The 17,866-nt window shown below is 36.0% G+C and overlaps 1 protein-coding gene and 1 non-coding gene across 2 annotated transcripts in view; both read left to right on the top strand.

Annotated features, from left to right (window-relative positions):
* Window positions 1–2,642: 2,642 nt before the first annotated feature.
* Trnar-ucu lies at window positions 2,643–2,715 on the top strand. Its single transcript has one exon. It is a non-coding gene; the product is annotated as a tRNA-Arg (tRNA).
* A 2,745-nt stretch (window positions 2,716–5,460) lies between these two features.
* LOC106460958 (cell adhesion molecule-related/down-regulated by oncogenes-like) overlaps window positions 5,461–17,866 on the top strand; it is a 57,507-nt gene continuing 45,101 nt past the window's right edge. The window contains exon 1 of the mRNA XM_013920719.2: window positions 5,461–5,507. The gene's annotated coding sequence lies outside the window, so the exon portion shown is untranslated. The remainder of the gene's footprint in view (window positions 5,508–17,866) is intronic.

Genomic DNA, 17,866 nt, shown 5'->3' with positions numbered 1-17,866 from the left:
CGAGATCTCAAAAACTGAAACACTGAGTTTAACTATTTTGCACATACTGGTCTTATGTATAATACACAAACTTGTACAGTCTTGGCCAAAATGTTTTCATACAGTTCTATATTGATGTTATTGTCTACATGCATGGAGTAGTTATTGAGTAAATGCCCCAGTAGTAGCAGAGAAGGTAGCGTATCATCAAACAATCATGTACTAGTTGTTATTCTGGTCTGTATAAATTATTTTGAGCATTTATTCGTCAAACCACACAATATGCACATCTGTTTTGTATAAAAGGGTGTGCTTTTGGTATACTATTTTTCGAAACAGATCAACACTTTGTTCAGACAATTTATCTGTACTTGGTGTAGAGTCATGCCTCGTCACATGCCAGAAGTTATAGGGAGTCAAATTGTTAGACTGTCCAGAAATGGTAGGAAGCAAACAGACATTGTATCCAGAACCCTTCAACGTCATCAGATTACAGGAAACGTTGTACCAGGAAAGACTACTTGTAGACGCCGAAAAATTACTGTTGTGATGACCATGTTTTGTTCAGGTTAACACGTCAGGGTTGAAAGAAGTCTTCCAACACCTAACGACAGGAATGGCATGAACACATTCATTCCAGTGTATCCAGAAGAACAGTGAATAGGAAACTGACCAAACAAGGTTATTTTGTAAGAAAGGCTCTCTGCAAACCGACATTAATCAGCATTTACTGCTGTCACCGTGTTACATGTACAAGACAGGGTACAAACTTATAGTTAGGACACTGGTGACATGTCATTTTTTCATATCAGTTTTTTTCCGGCTTGTTAAAGCTGGTGGTAGGATTCGTGTTCTTCGTTTGCCTTGAGAACGGATGAGAGAGAGCTGTCTTTCCTACAGAGACCACACAGGAGGTGGTGCAGGACATGTTTGAGCAGCTATTTCTAATGGTGGAAAAACTGCCCTTCATATTCCCCAGGGAAACGTAAATGGTGCCTCCTACAGGAATCACATGGAAACGATATTTATGCCATATGCTAGGACAAAGTTTGGCAATAACTTTGTGCTCCAATAGGACAATGTCACTGCTCACAGTGCGCGTATTGCACCGAATAATCTCGACCAGGAGGACGTTACAATACTGCCATTGCCAGCGAAGTCTTCAGATTGAGAACTGTTGAGCAGAACTGAGCCGGAAAATAGCTAACCACAACGTTAAACCACCTATTGTAGGTGAGTTATAGCGCCTTATAGTGATAAGTTGGGATGAAATCACAGTGTATTACAACAATAACCTCATCACAGCATGCCACGTCGCCTTTCGGAGGTTATTAGAGTACGACGACGACCAACCAAGTACTGAATGTTTAATATGAACTGATATAAGGTTACAGACGCTATTTGTAATAATTTGATGTTATATTTTCTCATTATATATGTTTTGGTAAGGTTCTGTTGTGATAGGTGAAGTGCTGAATTACACATCTTTTTACAGGTGTCTGATAAAATTGTTTGCTGTTCTAATACATCGTTCGTAATGTCCATAGAACCTGTCTCAATATACTAATTACATATGTAGATGTTTAATATAACATGCATTTTTCAGTTTGACAGCACTGACTGTATTTGTATTTCATCTTAATAATAATGATCGAATTTGTTCAAAATATGCAAACATTTTGGCCAAGACTGTAATATAGATATTACAAAGCCGGACCTCAAAGTGGAACTCATCCAAGAATGGAAACCGGTCAATCAAAGCAGGTTTTTAAGTATTTGTTAAAATGTCATAAGCAGAACCTAGAAGTTTCCCCGTCAATGGTACAGGTGCTCGAACAGCTGGATAAGACAGAACACTATCTACAACGCAAGCAGACGGCCGCTAGCTATCGATTCTGTCTCATTGCAACCGTATGATGCTTACTCTGAGACTGAATCAGATGTTCACAGTCGCACCTCTACGTTGTGCCAGTGTGCAGACTATTAGAGACCTACTTCATAAGGTCGGTCTATATGTCATTTACGATGGTAGGCTGAATAATCAATATTTTGTGTATGAGATTACATAACATACATCACGCCCCTGATTTGCAAAAAAATTAATTTAAACATTAAACTTCGATGGAAAATAAAATGTATTTACGTCTTTTTATTTCTAGCTGTGAAAAAAACATGTAATATTTTTAACAGCAAATTACAAGACAGAACTTTGTGTCTCGTGGTTAACGTATTTTGGGGTTTGGTTTTCTGTGCAGCTGGATTTCTGCCTACGTCTGATCAGCAGTTCAAAATTAGAGATGCTATACCTGAACATCAAGGTACTCTGACATGACCGTTTAACTCGTATGCGTTTAAGTTGTCGTTCATGTTGAAAACGTTCAATTCCGGTGTTCTGAATGATGTTAAAGTTAATTCAGATAAATATAGTAATAATAAGTAATTGGTGTTAAAAGATAAATTATATTGTGTTATTATTCCCTAGCATAATTCGGTTTAATAAATTATCTAAATATAATTGATAATGATTACGCTTCACTTACTTAATCTAATTCGCATCGTTACAGTTGTTATTGATTCAACTAATGATATAAATAGCGCCTAGCCCACTACTATGTCTGTCGTATCCCAGCTGGCATAATAAGCCCTGGTACAGATCTGAACGCGTCGCTATAGCGCAGTGGATAGCGCGTTGGATTTCTAATCCAAAGGTACCGGGTTCGTACCCCGGCAGGGATGCCACCACCATTGCCTGGTCCCAAGTCCAGGATGAGAAAGGAGAAGGGTTGGGCGCGGAGCTAGCAACTCCGCCCCGTAAAAACCAACCTGCTAAAAAATTACTGCAACAACAACTTCCGTCGGCGAGGTGTTGTTGGGGCCGTATTCTCCAGTGGGAGTCTATAGGGATTATTATTATTATTTATAGGTCTAAAGACCTCGTCGGCACTGGATGTAGTAGATATAAAATATTGTTACGTATTCTTAGTTGTTACACCAATCCATCATTTTCTCAAACATTCCATCAATTAAATCCGTTCTAATACTGAAACTGGTTCTTGTTATGAACCGGTTTCAGCTATTCGATATATTTTTTTTTCTCCGTTTACATTCAAAGCCTGCAGTATCGATGGTTTTAAAATTGTAAGTTTTTTTATCAAAAGTCGCATTTCAAAGCATCACAGAGAATATGTGATCCCACTTCATCTGCGACTCAGCAATAAGAGTGAGCAATCTGTTCTTCTAATGTGAAATTTATGCTTGAAGCATTTGAATTTAAAAATATAAGAATCTTCTCTGCGTGACTTTTTCATTGAACACTATGAAGGTGTTATCAACTTGTATCTTAAAAACCAAAATCTTCAATTTAATTCGACAGAATACAATTTTTTTTATTTGTGTGCGTGTGTGTGTTTTCATGGCCTGGTGATTAAGGTACTCGACTCACAATTTGCGGGGCGCGGGTTCGAATCCCCCTTACTGAACATGCTCGTCCTCTAAGCCGTGGGGGTGTTTATAATGTGATGGTCAGTCCCACTATTCGATAGTAAAAACTAGTCCACGGGTTGGCGGTGGGTCGTGTTGAATAGCTGTCTTCCTTCTAGTCTATCACTACTAAACTAGGAACTGTTAGCCCTCTGTAGCTTTGGGCGAAATTCAAAGCCAAACCAGACCACGTTTCCATAAGGTGAGGTTTACTAATTTGAGGATTCTGCATTTTGCAATCTCTTGTAATGTTTTATATTTTCTTTTAAAAATTATATCTATCATTATTATTATACAACGAATCTTCTGTAGAGTTTGTTTAGCACCGATAATTCTATCAGGTAGCATTTCAACTTGAGAAGGTTTGAGACTGTTTGAAGAGTAAATGATAACAAAATATAGAAATATCTGTATGTTCTTAACGTAACGTACTTCCTGGATAGTTGTCGTGCTGTGCACTATGGTGTTTATGTTATCACGATGTATTAAGTTCTGGTTATCATTTTTGATATTTTACTTAGCACTGTATTACTCCATTAGTTAAGGTATGTCAGGTGATTTAAATATGCATTACAAATTGGAACGCTATCTCAAAGTACACGAAGTAGAACTTGAAATACATTGATCACATTTCTTGTCATTGCCCTCACTAGACCAACAATGAACACCTGTCAGTACAAAGAATACCTGGGTGATCAATATTGCATAGACGAGTTCACCTTGCGTAGTTCGTTCGTAACGAAAGAACTGACCTCACCTGTCAATCAGTAGTGTGGTGCAGGGCCTGACCGGAACACCGATCCTGTACTTGTGTGATTAAAATAAGTACATGTAATTGTAAAACAAACTTTTCAAATTGAAGATATAGTATTTTCTAGTATCGCACTTGTGTGGTTAGAATACTGTATTTGAAAATATTAAAATCACTGTATGTTTAACATTATGATTTACAAATGTACAAGAATAATATGGCTATTTATCTCTTATGGTGTGGCGATGCTATATAAACTACGGATAATATATCAAATGTGTTTTTATGACTCAGATATGCCCGATAAGTGGCTGGCAATTTATAAACATATGAAATGCGTGAAATGCTGTCTACGTGAGCACGTATAATTCAAAGGCAGGATATTTATTAGGATATAGCTAACGCTCCTAAACACAACATTTTACCGTTATACCACTGCTCGTATAGAAAGTGATTCTAATGATAAGTCCAATAATTAATCCTCCCCCAGTAGCACAGCAGCATGTCTGTGGAATTATAACGCGAGTAACCGGGTTTCGATACCCGTGGTAGGCAAGCACAGATAGCTCATTGTGTAGGTTTGCGGTTAACTACAAACAAACAAACCAATAAGTATATTGACTGGTTTGGTTGTATTATCCAGATCGAAACTGGGCATCTTGTAACCATGTATTTTTTATTTTTTTTGTGAGAAACTAGGTGACAGTCAAACAAAATATACCAATTACAAAATCTCTTCCATGCCAAATCTTTTTCTTCAATAGTCATATATCACAATGTTAGCAAGTGTTGAGTAGTTGGGTAAAAAAATCAGTACTATTTCCATTATCTCGCGCACGCACTTTTAATTTCTGTGTTCAAGTTATGTGCCGAGGGGTTATGTTACTATTCTCTGTTATGTGTGTACATTTTACACCGCTATGACCACATGTTCAGAAAGAGTAATTTATCAGTGTCACACGAAGCACGTGCATGCTGAACTTACATTCACCACAGCAGGAAGCTGTTTCGTTATGTGTCAGTGTATGTAAGTACATGTAATATATGCCTGAGATATAATGTGACCAGGTAAACATCTTTTAAATTTGTACAAACATTTCTCTAGTGTGTGTATGTTCGTATCGACATACTACCTCGTCGAGGAAAAAAAAAGTATTTCCTCGTCATGATTAGTGGCCTATACGAGCACCAACGTCTAATTATTTTCTTTGTTTTGTTTTTACTGTAGGTAATGCAGTGCCCTGTCTAATGTTTGTGACTCAATAATTTGTAACGCTTAGAGTGTAATACCGAAGTTGTGAGTATGAGTATGTTTGTAACTTTGAATCAATCTTAGTTTGTGATAAAGTAATATTAAAAAAAGTTAAAATGTGTTGGTGAATTTTCCAGTCATCAGCAGTCCAGAACAATACATGAAAATAACTGGGCTAGATAAGTATTTTTATGAAGTTTATTAGTAAAAACATTGTAGCATCTTTGTAATACACCACAATCGAGCTTTGTTAAAGTGTAGATAACACAGGGGAGATTCTACTAATGTTTTATACAAATAAGATGAGAATGACCTGAAAGTTTGATCGCGTATATTTACTACGGTGTATGTAGCTTTTATTAAATATGATGTCCCATATATACATTATTGATAATTATATGCATTCTATATGCTTTAAATTCCGAATCAATACATAAAAAAGAAGCGGGTTAAAAAGATATGGTTCAGTATTCCGCTGTTATTACTGCTTCTGTTATTTATGTTAAGGCATCTGTATTCCCTGAATCAGGAATCAGGTTTCATTCTTCGAGATCAGAATTTGACATAATGTACGCCGGTTTCTTTCATCCCTGATTATCTTTCAACCACTGTTTAGCTGACGAAACTTCTGAGATAATCGCCGTGTAATAATAACCATTGATACTGTTCCTCTTTGAAAGCCAAAAAATTGTGCAGTTTGAGTAACTAAAGCATATATCAATAGGGCTATTACGATTTCTCCTCTTTTGAAAGTCAGTTTAATAATCATTCTTCCCCACGTTGTTCTATAACAGACGCGGAATAGAACTGAAATATGTTTAAATAATACAGGTCACCTGTCTAAGACATCATTGGAATAACAAATTAATCAGTCAGCTGAGGTTCTACTCCATTTAACATTTGGGGAACAATAGGCATATCTTTAAGAAAGTGCCATTTTTTTTGTTCAACACACACACACACACACACACACACACACACACATATATATATATATATATAGACATACAGATACTGTTTTTTAATATTCTAAACGTTATTTATAAAAATATTTATATACAGAATGATAAAGATACATTCGAAAATAATGAATTCCAGTGTCACATTGAGTTCTAACTTGTTCATCACCTTATTATAAGAACTTAGAATAAGTGAAGTCACCATGACATAGCTGATTAGGATATGTTAATATGGAATAAAGTAATGCAAATAAATAAAAGGTAATTTAATTGGAATATCTATATATACATTACGTATGGCTAATCGAAAGACGCACATAAAGGAAGTAAGAGTTAGATTTAAAGATAATTTTGAGTTGAATTATTAAAAAAATCTATGAATATATGTCATCATAAATTCCCAGTTTCGTTATGCCGACTAAACAAGTAAAACACCATAAGTATGTTGGCTTGACTAGAAACGGAATTATTATTTATAAAACAAAATTTTGTCTACCATTATAGAAAACGTGCTGGTATTTTATCGCCACCTGTGACTGTTATTTGATCACGTTTTCAATTTTGTTTTTAGTATTAGTTACTTTTTGGTCTGTCTTAATATATATACACAAGACGGAAATGTATTAAGTACTTAACTTTGGCAGTTTATGGTAACTATTTGAGTAATTAACCATCCCAGATTAACAACAGAAGACGAAAAAAATGATTTTGTAGTATACACCCAGCGATATGAAATTACAAATTACACGTTAGAAGGTCATGTGTAGTCGTACTGTTTGTAGAGAATAATAAGTATATCTTTTTTACGATAATTCATGTATGCGACGCTTTAGTACGGCGGGATTTTTTGACGGAATATTTCTCTCTGAGTGATAAGGGGCGTCTGGGTCTCGAAGCACCTACCTCTCTGTTAAGAGTGCAGACAGATTTACGTTGGTGTCTTAATCGCACTAATAACAGGGTTGGCCGAACCAGCCGGTTTAAAATTCCACCGCTATAACCGCCCCTTCTATACCAAACTATAGTTCATCTCATAAAATAAAGGTAGCTTACGAAAATCCATGAGATTGTAATTGTTTCAGAATTTGGTATTTTGAACTTGAGCAGCATATTTTCCTAAGCGGCCAAGTCCCACTTTCCACGCGTAGCAGTTTCTAATTTAGAACTGCAGAGCAGATGGAGAGAAAGCAGTTAGCAGCACTGGCCGCTCTACACGGTTACTCTTGGCCGAATGGCGAGATTAACAGTTCTTTGTAAAACGCTCACAAGTATGAATGTGCAGAGCGTCTTCGATTGCATGTCGCAAGCTCGAACCTGGAGCCTTTAGATCCGCAGTCCGGTAGGTTAAATCATTTGACCAACTCACGGCTCAGTCCATTATTTCGATTATACTGTATCTAAAAATATTACTACGTCATAGATTTTGTAATAAACGTGTTTTATGTTATTTATCTTCGCTGTTACAAAATGTAAAAATCGACAAAATTCATAAATTCTGAACACCTTGTCTAAGGCAGTTGTTGGTTCTACGTCACAGATGTAGATAATATACCTTACCTGCGTCCTTACCAGGGCCCGTCACAGATATTCCGGGCCCTGGAGACACCCCAGCGTCCTCCCCCCCATGTGCCTCCTATCGGCCAAAGCACTGGCACAATTTTCTCTCTTTCAAAGTTTTCTTTTCCAGATATAATCCTACTGTTTTTACCTATTCCCCTTTCCCACCTCACCTTCATCCCTATTCCACCACCACCCAAACCCGTAGCCAGGTGGGGTTCTCTTTTCGGTCCAAAGTGAAACTCGTTTCAGCTGTAACTTTAGTGCCCAGGAACGAAAAAAAATTTTCGAAATATGTAATGGTTCCTTTATTATCACTGCAAATAAATATTTCTAGTAAATTTTCTCTGAAAAGTATGAAAATGCTATTTCCGCATGTATGCGCATTGTTACAAAAGCAATTATATAATGAGAGGGCCATCATCAAAAACGGAAAAAAAATAATAATGTTAACAGGCGAGCGGAACTCCGGCAAGAGTGGGGGATTCGTTCGCCCCCCCCCCCAACACCCCCTGGCTACGGGCTTGCCACTACCATTACTAAATTCATCTTCAATCCTTTTACCATTACTAACTTTTCTGTCTCTTTCTCTCTTTTTTTCCTTCCTTTCCTTCCCAGGGCCACTTGGTCCCGTAAACTTAATGATAAATTCACGAATACATATTACCCAAAGTTGTAATAGGAAAGAGTAAGATATTTCCTAATTGGTGGTATTTTAAGTTACCTGAATAGAAGTTAATGTTTGTTGTTTAATTCTGAATTAGTTACCTATGTGTAATTATAAAAAATAAAATAAAAGATGCATAGGTGCATAATGAATACTACTTTTATCATGCCAATAAGAAGATGTAGTTAGAATGCATGTAAAAATATAAACTTTAATAACATATTACCATATATATGTCTCTTAAAACTCACTAAAACATCAACATTAATATTTTGGGGTGACAAGCAAAATTGTAAACACTTTTCAGACGTTTTATTCTTATGTTTGATTTTACTACATGCAGAGGCTTATTTCCAGTATTTGAAATGCAGATATCACTTGTCCTTGACCCAAGCAGTCCACTGATTTTTGTTGATAAGAAGTGCGAAGTCTGTGTGCACAGAACATACGTAGATCATTTGTCAATTCAGTTTGAAGTCACGGTAATTTCAGAGATAAACTAAAGGTTAAAACAAACTTTTAAAAAACTAGTAGCAAATATATTTAATACAGATTACACTAGAAATTTTTGCTATTGCAAAGCTTGACTGTAGTAAAGTATGAAATCAAGTCTTCATTTCACAGTTCACACACACACATATAAATAAACAATCTAGTTGTGTAAAGTGCGTCGATAGTACGCACGTGAAAATTCACTAATACATAACAATGATGAAAAAAATATATATAAAAAGCAAAACCAAAATATTGAAAGTGAAACTCAAAATTAAAATTGTCGCTCAAAGCAAAATTCAGAATTTCAATGTATAGCAAAAGATATATTTTTTTTTAAATAAAATATTTAGAGCAATATCTCCCAAAAGCGTCAGACATAAAGTAAAAGAAAACAGGTGAACAACAAGACAGCTAGCCAATAAAAATCAACTAGGAGTTAGGTATGGGGTGATATAACATATAACGTACCAAAATCTACTACCATTCACCGTTCACAGCCGGTTGTAAGTATAGTAGCCACCCCTAAAAAAACATTAAAAAGATGTCAAACGTAACATCGGAGTAGCTCTTTTGCATTATTAAAAACTTCCTTTAATTTCTGCAATTGTAAAATAACCAACCTCCACCCGTGGACTATTATAACAAGGTAAGAAGAACTATAAAACCCTTACATAGGTAATTCAGTAATAATTGAGGATTAATGTATACACATATATATATTAATAAGAACTTCGGAGTGGAAGTAAAGAAGAGCGTATGGTAATATAAGGAGTGCGAAGTTGGTCAATTTGAACTCACGGCAGTTACCAAGGAAACGTAAAAGTTAAAAAAAATTATTGCCCATATAATTAGCATACATTTCAAAAATAGACTATGCTAAAGATTGTCATCGGAGCTGGCTATGATATAGTATGAAATCACATGTTTTTCATTTCACTATTCACTCCACTAAGATGTGAAGAAAACCTGAGTGCTAAATTTATCTGGATACCAGAATATTCTTAAACTCTTTCTGAATGAGGAAGTATGAAGGTGTGTGTGTGTGTGTGTGTAGATATATATGTGTGTGTGTAATTTATGTTTAGAAACTTTCACGTATTGATAGTAAATGCGAAACACTACTTGACATTGCAGCGATATGAATAAAAGCACTTGATGTGATGTATTCAGATCTTGCACAAAGAAATGTCTGTGCATTTGGTTTCCTTCAAAACATTTCAATGAAATTATTTTTGTCACATTAGGTTTTATTGGTTATACATAGTAAAACTTTTGTTTATTTTATTCACAACATTTCACCGGGTTCTGTTCATTTAATGAATTTTGAAAAAATTGCATAGCGGATCTCTACCGCCCTTTTTACAATGTGGATCTTATAAAACTTCTTGGTGTGTTTGAACATCAATAAAATTACTATTAGTTATCATAGAGCAATAATTATTGGTAGATATACCAATGAAACCATGGGAGACACGAATCTGTGGTTTAGGATATTGTCACCAGAGGGCGCTATATCTGCCCAATGTAGCCACAGTTCTTGATAGGTACTTAAACGAATTACTGCCCAATAGCCAACATGATCAGTTGCTGTCGGATTGGCCATTTGAATTTTGACTATGGGAATAAACTAATGTTGGTTGTGTATCGTGGAATGTTTGCTACGTTGACGGGTTTGAAAGATGCCATCCAAAAGTACAGAACTATACTGAATATTTGACAACTTCGTTCAGTTGTATTTCACGTCATCCCAAGGACGTATGCCACAATGAGCAGACATTGCGCTTTCTAATGACTGTGGACTCGTGTTCCCTATGCTGTCATTGGTATGTCCACCAAGAATTATTGCTCTATAGCGAATGTATATGTATTTTTGTATGTTTAGAACAACAAAACCAAACGCAGGAAATTAAAAAAAAAACAGAAAACTAAAACCGGGATGTAAATTACAATGTATGAAAGGCAAAATGTACCTTAGTAATTGATGTGGCTATCGAGTTAGAACAGAATTAACGGTGGAGATACGCAGTCTATTAGATTTAACTTCTGTTCGTAAGCCTCATATGTGAAATAAAAAAAACTTTATACAAAGTTAAAAAATGATAAAGAGCAGATATGGGTACACAATATCTCATCTGTACAGTTACCATTCACCGTTTTTGCAGTCAGTTTTGAGAAGGTATAATGACTCCTAATACAACAAAAAAAGCGAGAAAAGATAATAAAATATAATTAAAACAAAGTACTATAAACTGACCATTGGAGGTTATAAGTAAGCTTTTTCTTTCTAAGTTGGCATTTTATCTTGTGTAACAATGTTATTTATATAGTAAGGTTCAGTGTATGTGTGTCACGTAACGCCTCCTAAACCGCTGGTCACAACAACTTATAAGTGGTACCAAACGAATCCTGTCGGTCCGAGGTTTGCACAATGGTAGAAGTTTCCACCTCACTCCTTGGGGAACCGGAACTTCCCGAAAACCCTTTCCCCTAAATTGCTGAATTCACCAACTTCTAAAAGGTGTTAAACGAATCATATCGACCCCGAGGTTTGTACAAAGGTAAAACTTTTCACCCAACCCCTAGAGAACCGGTCTTTCGAAATAATACCTTTACGGGGATTTCCCGAAAGCAGCCCCCCAAATTTGGCATTTATTTACCTTATAATAGGTAAATATAGTAGTTCAAGCATTAAATCTGCATTATAGTGGCTCTGTAAATGTGGGTAATAGGCCTACGGGTTCTCTAAATGGTGCCAAACGAATCGTATCTGCCCCGAGGTTTGCATAAAAACAAAACTTTTCAACCAATCCTTTAGGAAACTCGGGTATCTCGCAAAAACACTTTTACAAGGATTCCCCAAAAGTGGACTCCAAATTTGACATTGAATTACATTAGAGCACATAAATAAGTAAGCCTATTAATTACCGTTCGTAACTTGGTTGAAGAAAATATACTTGCATTACAGCGGCAATGATCATTAAACTGAGAAAAATGTTAACCTCACCCCTTGGGTAACCTGGGAATTTCCGAAAACCCCTTCTCCTAAACTACTGGACTCACCAACTTCTAAGTAGTGTCAAACGAATCGTCTCGGTCCCGAGGTTTGCACAAAGGTACAGCTTTTCACCCAGCCCCTTAGGGGACCCGGGTATTTCGCGAAAACACTTTTACGGTAATTCCCTGAAAGCGGACCTAAATTTTGCATTGACTTATATTAGAGCTCGTAAACAAGTAGGCCTACTAATTATCGTTCGTAACTTGGTTAAAGAAACTAAATTTGCATTATAGCGGCAATGATCATTAAACTGAAAAGTGCAAAATAGTAGTTCAAGCATCAAATTTGCATTATAGCGGCCCTGTAAATGTGGGCCATAGGCTCATTGGTTCGCTTTTATTTTGGTTGTGAAAAAAGTGAAACAGATTATCAAGCTGAGTTACAGCAATGTTGAATAAATCATTTTTATTACTTTCTAGAAGTCCTAGTGAAAGAAATCAGTAAATATCAGTACAAACAGATAATATATTTATCCATAAACTGATACCAAGAAAAACAGATACAAATATTCTGATATATTCTATTTTAAACACAACAATATAAAATGTTATTGAAATATGTTGGGTCGGTAAGTACACCTAAAAAGTTTAAAAAACACAATCTTTGTATCTACGATGTTGCTTGCCCTGCTATTCATAAAGTTTTGTTACGTGGCATTTCAAAACATAACCAAAATAAAAAAAAACTCTAGATCTCCAAATGAGACTTAACGTGGCATTTCAAAACATAACCAAAATAAAAAAAAACTCTAGATCTCCAAATGAGACTTAATGACGTGAAATTTGATTTATTATTTTTTTTTCTATAATTTTCACAGTTTGTGTAAGCTCATGTTCTCCAGTCAATGAACTCTGCTGGCTATACGAGCCGTGTGCATGCCCAAGAGCAAGAACACTGATTTATATGTACATATATTTTACATTTAATGGAGGTGGCGTTATGTTATGTCATATGCACATATTTATTAATAATTCAGTATGCTCTGGCTTAAAATGTTAAGTAAGAACATATATGTAGTGTGATATATAGTATATTACACTTATTGTTGGCACATATACTCGTTTTTGCTGTTTTGATTTGCTGCTGACCAGACACACTGTCCCATAGATTCTCGAGAAACACCTTTATTAGAGTCACAATAAATTACTTATTACTGCTTGTCACAATAAATTAATAAGGCACTAAAAATAAATATGAAGCCTAATCTATCATTCGCTTGTCACTGAGTTATACCGGTTTCGGGGAATTCCATCCTCACCAGTAACCCTGCGCAAAAGCAAGCCAAAAAAAGAGACTAGATTTCTTGTAATGGTGGACTGTTTATTATATGTATGGTGTATTTAGTTGTCTTTTACTCACCACTAGAGGATATGCATGGTGTATTTAGTTGTCTTTTACTCACCACTAGAGGATATGTATGGTGTATTTAGTTGTCTTTTACTCACCACTAGAGGATATGTATGGTGTATTTAGTTGTCTTTTACTCACCACTAGAGGATATGTATAGTGTATTTAGTTGTCTTTTACTCACCACTAGAGGAAAAATTAGTAACATCATTGCTATATGCTCTTCAACTCCTATGTATTATAGGTTTATTGTGGAGAGTAAATACCACACCACACAAATAAATTAAAATGATCATTTTCACGAATACCAAATAGGCATTAAGCATTGATATGATAGATATGATAAACTACTAACCAATTTAATTATTAAGTTGTTAAATATTTCGAACGCTTAAACAACTTCAAATAAATCGTTTGAATTCACACACCCCCAAACGCGTTGTTGCGCCGTTCTTTTATCTTTATTTTCGATGATTTTATATCTTTGCAAGTTTGTTATACTATTTCTGTTTTGTATGTGTGCCGACATTTTAAACTGAAAAAAAAAGTGGGCTTGCTTCCTTAAGGATATTTTGAAAAAAATAAAAATTAACTTCTAAATATACATTTTCGTGCGAAATGGAGTAAACATATAAACATGGTAACAGTCACAAATACGATTAGTGGTGTAAGGTGCATCCGGAACGCTGATAAATAGTTGGAGAAAAAAATGCTCAAATTGTTATTTTGAAATTGGTAATTTTAATTGTTGTTGTTGTTTGTTATAAAGCACAAAGCTGCACAAATGGCTATCTGTGTTCTGCTCACCACAAGTATCGAAACCCGGTTTCTAGCAGTAAAAGTTCGCAGGCATACCGCTCTGTCAATTGGGGGCAAGTCGGAAGAAAGGGGGGCAGTAATTTCAGTGATTCAAATTTGTAGACGATAGAAGAGTCTTAAAATCAGTAGTCTACCACATTCGCTAGGGTTGGCAAGTTTCGAAATCAGCCATGTTCCCGTTATGCTATAAACACAAAAGTAAAACACTCATATTTTTTACCTAATTATTTCCTCAACCAACTTTGATATAAATGTGGAATCACGGTATTCAGTTGTTAAAAACAATAGAGCGAATACTGTTTTTATCAGTAAATTTAATGAGCTTAATAAAGTCTTAATGTAATAAAGCATTGTAGAATACGACTAATTGAATTTGTTTGGTTTGTTTTGAATTTCGCGCAAAGCTACACGAGGACTATCTGCGCTAGCCGTCCCTAATTTAGAAGTGTAAGACAAGAGGGAAAGCAGCTAGTCATCACCACCCACCGCCAACTCTTGGGCTACTCTTTTACCAACGAATAGTGGGATTGACTGTCACATTATAACGCCCCCACGGCTGAAAGAGCGAGCATGTTTGGTGGGCTAATTGAATTTGTAACCAAATAGGTTACTTGCTTCTTTCGACTGTATTTTTTTTATATATTTCATTTCTTCAGTTACATCTTATCATATTAAGATAACGTTAATCCTCCAATTTATATTTTGATGTGCAAATCACTTTGGTAGATTAATTCAAGACTGTGGTAGAGTAAAACTAGAGGGTAAGTTATTGAAAATGTTTAATAATTCTAAAAAGTGAGAACTTTAATCTTGCCTACTAAACTGGTGGTGGGGGACAGTGACGTACGTAACTACAAAAGATGGGCCCACTCGCATAAAAAGTAATTGTGTCCCCTTCATTTCTCTCCCTATAATTATATATCTCTTCTTTTGTCGGCAATTCTTAATGTTTTCAGGCTTTTAGAGTCCTCTTTTGGCTCCCCCCCCCCCCCAGCAACTGCAAGAGCATACGCCATTGGTGGGGGACGATGTCTTGAGTTCGTGTATGTGTAAATGTCCTTCCAAGTTACTATAGCTTCTGATTTATAATAGTAAGCTAATAAATTGTTATATAGTTACTACTGGCATTATCCAGATGACAACATGAAATATTAACATTTCAAAATCAAGATATATAGATAAATAAATAAAAAAACACGCTTAAATAGCTGCGACACCTCTCTGTTCTATTTCATTTCAGTTTGAAATGTGTTATAGTTAGGCATCTATTTACACTCTACGTCAGTACACGTCTCCTCTATATATGGTAATTTACCTCAACCTTGAGATAGCAGAACTGATGAGGCCTTACAATAAACGGTCGAGTTTTAAAGCCCTCAGGTTAAGGGGGGGGGGGGGTCTTTTGAGAGCTTGTAAACCTACTTTGTAAAAATAGGAGATCCTGAACCGTGTATTTTGAATGGGAGCTTCTGAAAGCGTTGGGTTTAGGGTTTTGTCGTTTTTATTTATGCGATTTTTTGTTATTCTACGTTTTCTTTTTTCTTTCTGTTCTTTATTATTTTTTGTTGTTGTTGGCGTTGCTGTAAGTCGGTTGGGCCACCGCCAGATTTTATCCGACCCCCGACCATTCCAATGGTCCGTGAGTTGAAATTAAGTTTGTAAAAAAAGAAAAAACACGTTACATTTTAAAAAAGCAAAGTATTATTTGTATATTACTCTCATACCATATATTCTGTCATAAAATGCGGTCCTTAGAACGGCGGCGGACAGATATTACATGTTCTTTGTCCTATATTAATTCATGTTTTGTATGTGAATTTGTGTGTCTGTCTGCGAACTCCTCTCACAGTTCTGGAGCAAACGGGATCAAAATTGGCATGCGGACTTGGAATGGTTCTAAGATTATCCTTATCTGTATGGCGTTCCTCCCCCTACTAAGGGGGATAAACGCGCTTGGAGGGTCACCCACGTATGATGGGATTAGTTTTCAGGGTCTCTGAACACAAATATAGCATATTATTTTATGCTCATGACTCCCTCCGGGATCCCCGGGGCGCCATGTTTGAAACTGTGTTCCTACCCTCACTCACAATCTAGTGATCCAAACTTGGCACACGGGGGCATGTCCTGCAGTTGTTGTTGTTGTTGTTGTTGTTTGCGGGTACAGACTCCCTTGGAATAGTAGCTGATTGCAACTTAGAATCCCCCTTTGTTTTTAAATTGGTCAACCTTGTTTTTAGTTTTAATGGACACTAAAAGCTAACTAGAAACAGAAGATATTTCACACACCAGTGGATACAACACTAAATAACATTCTGATTGATTATATATTATATTCATATGTAGCTATTATAAAACAAAATGAACAGCTTGTTTATTCAGAAGTTGAGTAAGTTATTTTAATTAATAGGATTGTGGAGCCTCACCAGATCGTTACAGTTCATGTTGCCACGTCCATTCATGTTCTGTCTAACGGCTGTCATGTCAGAAGTACGCAACTAATCCTTAAATACTTTCCATAAACTGTCAACTGTACGAGTACGATAAATTCGCAGCCCTCGTTTTAACAGTCCCTCTCACCTGTTACAAGACGCCGCACTTTGCTCACCAAGGCTGCGGTACAGACCTACAGAGAAACCAGGAATATTTTTCCGGATCCCACTGCCCACTAGAGGACCCATGAGAGTAGCAAAATATGTGTACGGAATGTATCAAATAAGTACGGAACGTTCAAGCAAACATTAACTGTGCCTTCAATCTTTTAAGCGTGCCTGTGTCTTCATTCATTCTAAATTTCTGGGTAGTGGTGACGATGGTGGGGAATATGATGGCTCGCGGCAGCCCTGCTGGGATACGACTTCTTGCAGGTCTCCTTCTGGATGGTGCTATTACCCCAAGTTGATCCATATTCTGTTGCTTTCCAATGCATTATACAAAGTATATACTCGTCGTGGAAATTCTAATTTCACCATCTAAACACATATTTAAAATATGAATGTTTTGTGTGTGTAAGAACTGTTACATTCCTTCCCATACACAATCAGTTTTCGGTGGCCTCACACTACTTACAAAACATCAAGCACTTCTAATACATGCCATTCCACAGCGATTGTATATCGGCTGTGTTTGGCACGTGACATGCTGATTTGCATATTGAAAATTATTTTGATATAACGTACTCAACCCTCTTTATATATAGAGAGAGAATTGTTTGTTTTATTCGATCAGAACAGCACTTGAAAATAAGATGGAGGCTTTTTTTTTTATCTTTAGAAAAGTGATCTGAAGTCTATTGCTTGTAATTCAATTGATTTTTTATTATATATTAGGCCAAATACATCTTAACTACGAGTAAATGATGCCAGATCCGTCAAATTAAGGGTTTGGTATACGTTTTTAAAGCTAATTCACATGTGTACGTTATTGACTTGATCCTTTCACATAAAACTTGTTTTATTTGTTGTCATTTATCATCATAGCCAGATAGACAACATTTTTGTTCCAA

This window comes from Limulus polyphemus, unplaced genomic scaffold, assembly GCF_000517525.1.
Source record: "Limulus polyphemus unplaced genomic scaffold, Limulus_polyphemus-2.1.2 Scaffold870, whole genome shotgun sequence".
Taxonomy (NCBI): Eukaryota; Metazoa; Arthropoda; class Merostomata; order Xiphosura; family Limulidae; genus Limulus; species Limulus polyphemus.
Note: the sequence above shows the minus strand (reverse complement) of the source record. Positions and strands in the feature narration are given on the sequence as shown.